The sequence below is a fragment of the Ochotona curzoniae genome, unplaced genomic scaffold, assembly GCF_017591425.1.
Source record: "Ochotona curzoniae isolate NIBS_2020 unplaced genomic scaffold, NIBS_Ocur_1.0 scaffold_2453, whole genome shotgun sequence".
NCBI lineage: Eukaryota > Metazoa > Chordata > Mammalia > Lagomorpha > Ochotonidae > Ochotona > Ochotona curzoniae.
Window position 1 is genome coordinate 21,455,296 of NW_024467094.1, and position 6,819 is coordinate 21,462,114.

Sequence of the window (6,819 nt, forward strand, 5' to 3'; positions counted from 1 at the left end):
TTGTTCCTGCCAGGACAGGAAGTGAGCCAAGTCAGGCTGAACCAAGGACCTACTGGTGTGTGCATCTCCCACCAGCACACTTAAGATCCAGGATTGGGGGCAATCCCAGTAGGGGAGCTGCAGGGATTCCCCTGCTGGACCACTGCTCCCACTGGTGAGCATGAGTGCTGGGACTGGGAGTAGAGCAGGCTGTGAAGGACTACAGAATCCATTGGCCTACATGTGAGCTGGGTTAGGGGAAGAGCAAGGCTGGGTTAAGCAGCCATATCCACTGATGCATCCATGAGCCAGAGTAAGGGAAGGCTGATTGGGCTTTGCTGCAGCATTGGCTAGCAGGTGCTGGGACTGGCGGGGGCAGGGACTAAGTCCTGTCAGGCTACTACAGAATCACTTGGAAAGAGCAAGATCCAGGGCAGGGAGTGGGCCGAGTAGGGAAATTGTTGGCACTCCTCTGATGGACTGCAGCCCCCACTGGTGAGCATGAGAACCAGGGATGGGGGCAAGCCCGGCTGGATAGATGGTGGCACCCACCAGTATGAGTGCGGGCTGGATAGTGGGGTCAGTTGTGCTGAGCCAGGGTCCACCACCTATTGATGTGTGCAAGAGGCTTAGGCTGAGCCACAGCATCCATTGGTTTGCATATGAGATGGGGCTGGGGACAGAACTGACCAGGATGAAGCTGGATCGAAAGTACAAAGTGATCTGGACTTGAACCAGGCTTTCAGATTCAGGACTCTGATGCCCCACATGGCTGCTGCACCACAATTCCTGTCCTGCTGTCAGCATATTTTGTTTTTTTTTCTAGCAACCTATATTTCAAACCTAGCAATTCATGGGGAGAGAGAGGGTGAGGAAACTGGGAGTCAGATAGGTTAGGACATGCACAAGCAAAGACTTAAACCACATAAGCTGAACGTCATGATCAAATTAAGCCCCCAACCTACACAAAAGAACGCAAAAAAGACTTTTTTTAAAAGAGGAAGCAAGCATCTGATTTGAAGCACTCAAGGCTATGCGGATATTACAACCAACAAATCAGGTATAACGTTAGGGCACATTTGGGTAATTTAGGGATTTTGTATTCATCTCTAAGATGCACTTATCTCTGTAAAGTTCCATGGATCAAGATTTGGCTTCAGTCTTTTTTTTTTTTTCTGGAAACCTGGCACCATGTACTTACAAATTAAAAATAAAAGTGAATCATTTACATATCTCCTAGAAACCAAACAGCTTGTATGTTACACCTTGAGTTTTAATTTTAAAAATCTAATTAAGCCATCCATCACGTCAAGGTGACAATTTTCTCAAGCATGCCTTCTTAAAATAGTTGGATTTTATTTTGTATCCTGAGGCATGAAGAAGTTGGACTCCTGGGACAATCTCATAAAAGTGGTCATCGATAATTTTGGAGGGTGACTTCGGGAGGAATCTTCTTTGGATTTCTTTTATTTTTTTTAAAAAAAAACTGCCACTCCCCCTCATTGCATGAAATTTTAGTTGGATCGTCAGGCACACGGCTTTGGGTTCAGAGCCTGCCTCCTCTCAACTTCTCTATCCTTGCTCTTCCCACAGACACCCCCTGTCTGGCCCTAAAACAGATCTCACCCCCTTAGGAGCCAGGCTGTCCCATCAGAACCCCTCTGTGCTCCAGACACACATTGGTTCAGGAGGCATAATGTAAATTCTTTCCAAAGATGAATGCAGACAGAGACAGCAAGAATTGCAATTTGTGCCTGGAACTGCTGACCATCAGAACAGAAGCCTGGGTTGTTCCAGCAGTCACGTTTACTTCCATATGGAAAGATCTGCCTGAGAATGAAACTACAGAGAGAAACCCATGAAGGAGAGGATGGAGACCAAAACATTAAAGCAGAGCTCTAAGGGCATGATGTGCATTTACTTCTAAGACGTCCCATCCTCAGCAGTTCATGTCTTCTCTGTGCTGCTTAAGCTAAATTGAGTTGAATCAATGTCCTTTGCAATTCAGAGGGTCTAGACATAAAAAAAAAAAAACAAAAAAAACAAAAAAAACATCAACCATCTGGGAGGAGACTTGTGGTGCAGTAGTTAATACCACCTGGGTCAGCTGCCTCCTCCATCCAAGTGTCCGGTTTATGTCCTGGATCTTCTGCTTCAGATGGACCTGCCTTCCTGCCAATGTGCACACTGGAAGGCAGGAAATGGGACTCCTGGTCCCCAACATGGAACGTCTCATCTCCTGGCTGTGGCTCGGCCCAGTGCGGCATTTGGGAAGTGAACCAGTGGACAGAAGTACAGGCATATTCTCTCTTCATTTCAAGACTTAAAAAATTTTAAATTTTAAAAATGTCACAATGTATTTTAAATGTTAATAGCCTAGCCTTACATTGCCTTGTAGCAGTACCACAAAGCCTTTTCACCACATGAATACTGCCCAGTGTTAAGTTTTTACTGGGTTTTGTTTCATTGGAGGAACATTTATAACCTCATGTTATAAAATCAAAAATTTCACCATCACGTGTCTTGGGGTGAGTTTCTCCCCCACTGCTTTCCTAGGAGGTGATTTCTCACAGGAGTGGGGTGTCCTTGTGCTATTTAGATACATAATTCTCTCATTTATATTTAAAAAAATTTTTTCAACTCCACTTATCAAAATCTATTCACTGAGGTTCTGTGTCTGGTTTTCTCCTAGAAGGTGACCAAAATAAGCAAAATTCTCACTCTGGAAGGGCTCACATTTTTGGTAGATGATGGAGAATCTGCAGTGAACCGCTAATTTTCTCATGGTTTTCTTGTCAGCTTCCAATTTCTTGGTGTTTCTGCTCATATTTTTTGGGAGACTCTACAGCTTCATCTTCCACCCATGTATTCCAGCCCTTCTCCTGCTGCAGCGGTTCAGTCGCATAGGCTCTGGGGTTATGTTACATACGCAGGCAAGCCCTTATCTCCCTGAGAATGGTTTTCATAGTTCTGTATATTTTGCTTCTTGTCTTATCCGGATACCACCACATTGCTTTGTGCTGTTTATTTGTTTCGGTCTCTGATTTTCATGCTTAGAGTTGTCTTCCCTATGCACAGCTGGGAGGTCCATAAGTAAGAGTTATCTTCTAAACTGTCTGATCTGCATTAGGTTACCAGAGTTCTTGCATGATATTTTCACTTCAAGATGGATTTCTCCCACAGGTGATTATATTCAACCTTCTCCCAGAAGGTCTAAAACGTTCATCGTGTGGGACAAGCATTGCCTCTTCTTAGCTGACACTTGGGATTCCTACATTGCAGGGTAGAGAGTCTGGCTCTAGGCCCGGCTACTTAGCTTTTCGATCTGGTTTCCTGCTTATGCGTCAGGGGAGGCAATGCATGACGGTGCAAGGACAGGGACACCAGTCACCCGTGTGGGAGACCAGAATGGAGGACCACGCACCTGGCCTCAGCATCAGCACATAAAATATCTCTTTCACTGTCTCACCTCTCTATGTCATCTGCCCTCAAATAATTACATAAATCTTAAAAATGATAAAGACTGGAAGGCCCTGCTATTCCTTATGTATTTAAAAAAATATGTGTGTGTGTCTGTCTCCACACATGCATCTCAGTTCACAAAGATACACATACTTTTCTTGCAAATGTATAACTAATATTTCTTCTGAGGTTGTATAAGCTTTTTGTTCTAGTATACTCTCACCTATAAAATTAAAAAAAATAATAATTCAATATAGAATGTGTCAGGGAATCCTGATTTCTGGACAATAAAAAAACACTGGAGAAACAAGTCAGACACTGCTCCACTCTTGGCAGTCAGGAAAATTTTTAATTTGGAACACTAAAAATATACTTGTCTAGCTTAGTAGGTTTACTAATACTTGATATAACAAAGATTAAAATACTGATTCTTTAGTATTTTCCATTGTGTTTTTTCAAACATTTTGGGAATTCCGATCTCCACTTACTCAGTAGCATGATTCTAAAATTAAGGTGGGAAGGGGCTGGCTCACTGGCATAGTATCTTTTGGTGCTGGCATCCCATATGGGCACCTGTTTGAGTCAGCTGCTCCACCTGCCATCCAGCTCCCTGTTACTGTGCCTGGGGAAGCAGCAGAGAATGGTCCAGGTGCTTGGGCCCCTGTGCCCATGTAGGAATCCTGGATGACGCTCCTGGTTCCTGGCTTCTGACTTTGGCTCGTCCAGCCATCACTTCTGTAGCTACTTGGGGAAGGAACCAGCAGGTGAAAATTCTTTCTCTGCCTGTTACTCTGCCTTTCAAATACATCAACAAATCTTTTTTTAAAAAATGGCAGAAAAAAAAATAGGGAAAGAAAATCTTATTAGGGCCCGGCGCAGTGGCCTAGCAGCTAAAGTCCTCGCCTTGAACGCGCCGGGATCCCATGTGGGCACCGGTTCTAATTCCGGCAGCTCCACTTCCCATCCAGCTCCCTGCTTGTGGCCTGGGAAAGCAGTTGAGGATGGCCCAAAGCCTTGGGACCCTGCACCCATGTGGGAGACCCGGAAGAGGTTTCTGGTTCCCGGCTTTGGATTAGCGCAGCACCTGCTGTTGCACTCACTTGGAGAGTGAATCATTGGACAGAAGATCTTCCTCTCTGTCTCTCCTCCTTTCTGTATATCTGACTTTGTAATAAAAATGAATAAATTTTTAAAAATCTTTTTATTTTTAACTCTCACTGAAGAAAATAATAGACACTTCATTTGGAAAGCAATTACACACAGTGATAAGTTAATTTTGATGGCATTGAGTAGACAACTGGCTTTATTCTGGATGGAATCGCATTTTTAGCAGAAATCATTGTCAGTCTATGGTTTGAACTTAGAAATAGGAAATTAAACGTGAGACTGAATATTTATCTGATGAGTTCAATGGTTCCAATTAAAATAATTCAGGTCAACAGAAAAAAAATAATTTCTCACTTAGCTAATTCACAAAGCTGATAGCTACACCAAAAAAAGTCTACTGAACTCAGTCTTTTTAGAGGAAAAAAAAAATCCTGCAAAGATGAGTCAGAACTCATGTTTTAATAAACTGGTTGATCTGTACACTCACAGATCTGCTGACTGTCTGCCAGGCCTGAACAATGAGCACGAGGAATGATTTATTACAACACGTTACTGCATCAACGTACATCCTCACAGGAAGAATTAGTGTCACATCATTATCTCTTAGGCAACAGTTAAACTACGAAGAGGCAGTTCACTAGGTAGAAAAAACAATAAAGTGAGAGATTACTGCAGATCCTACACTGAGTAAATTCTATCTATTAAAACTTTAGGAATTAAAGGATATTAAGAGAAACGTTGACTGTGACATAAAACTCTATTAAACAAGATGATTCACTTGGCACCTGGTGGCATTATGTACCTGCTCCTAATTACAATGAATAGTTGAAAAAACAATAAACACTTCGGTTGTTCTAAGGAATGCTATTACCTTACTGAGAATTACGATGCTGTCGGCCTGGGTGGACGGACAGTGAACAAGGAGAGGCCTGTGACCTGTGCCCACATCGGGAGGTGAGGAGCCGAGGGTCTTGGCTGCAGCTACAGTCGGCACCGTGTGGATGCCCTGCCTGGAACAGCAGGAAGCGGAGCCTGGGCCCTGCCATGGTTTCCGCCAAGTGGGGAGGAAGTGGAGGCATGGATGCTGTCCTGGAAGCTGGTGCCGTTCTGAGGGCTCACAGCCCTAAATGACAAGTTACAGCAGAAAGGAAGAAGTGAAAAAGGCACCCATGAGCCAGCACAAGAGGAAGAAGCCACAGAATGATAGACAAGTGACGAAAACAGAGCAGCAATTACTTCTGACTTGCAGAGCGGGGAAAGGGAGGGGGTGTGGGTGTCCAAGTCTCCCCACCAAGGGACAGGCAAGCAATAGCGTATATCCCTAGTGCTACTATTTGTTTTTATTCAAATGGCAGAGCGACAGAGAGGAGAGAAGGGGAGAGAAAAATCTCCATCTGCTGACTGACTCTCCAAATGGCCACAGTGGCTGGAGCTGGGCCTTTCTGAAGCCAGAAGTTTCTTTGGGGTATCCCACAAGAGTGCAGGGTCCAAGGACTTGAGCCATTCTCTGCTGCTTTCCCAGGAGCTGGATGAGAAGTGGAGCAGCTGAGACATGAATTGGCACCCACGTGGGATGCCAGAAGCACAGATGAAGGCTTAGCGTATTACATCATGGTGCAGGTCCCAGGTCTTGCTATTTTAAAGGTACAGCTCTGGGGGCTGGTAGCATTATATAGCACATGAAGCTTCCTCTTGCAAAGCCAGCATTCTATACAGGCCCCGGTTTGAGTCCCAGCTGTTCCACTTTCCATCCAGTTCCGTTAATGCACCTGGAAAGGCAACAGAGGATGGCGCAATGCTTGGGCCCTGCACCCCTGCAGAAGGATCAGACAAAGATCCTGGAGCTTGGCTGTTGTGGCCATTTGGGAAGTGAACCAGCAGATGAAAGATCTGACTCTTCCTCTCTTTGTAACTCTGTCAAATAAATACATCCTTAAGAACACTTATTTAAAAAGGTACAGCTCTCTCCTTGATGATGACACTAATTCATGTTCGTTGTCAATTTTTAGAAAACACGGGGTACAGAGGGGAGGAAATAACCACCTAAAAGGCAGCTACGGTACAGGTGCTGGTTCGCATGAATCTTCCTAGAGGAAGCGGGATGAACACGAGCAAACACAGGGGTCCGGATAGGGACGACACCAAAGCAAGGAAAAGCTGGGAGCATTCTGTGGGATTGGGGCTATGGCTGGTCATGTCAAGGGGGTGTTAGGAATTGTTCTAGACTGAGTTCTATCAGGAGGCAAGGGGCATTTGATGGCACAGCCAGAA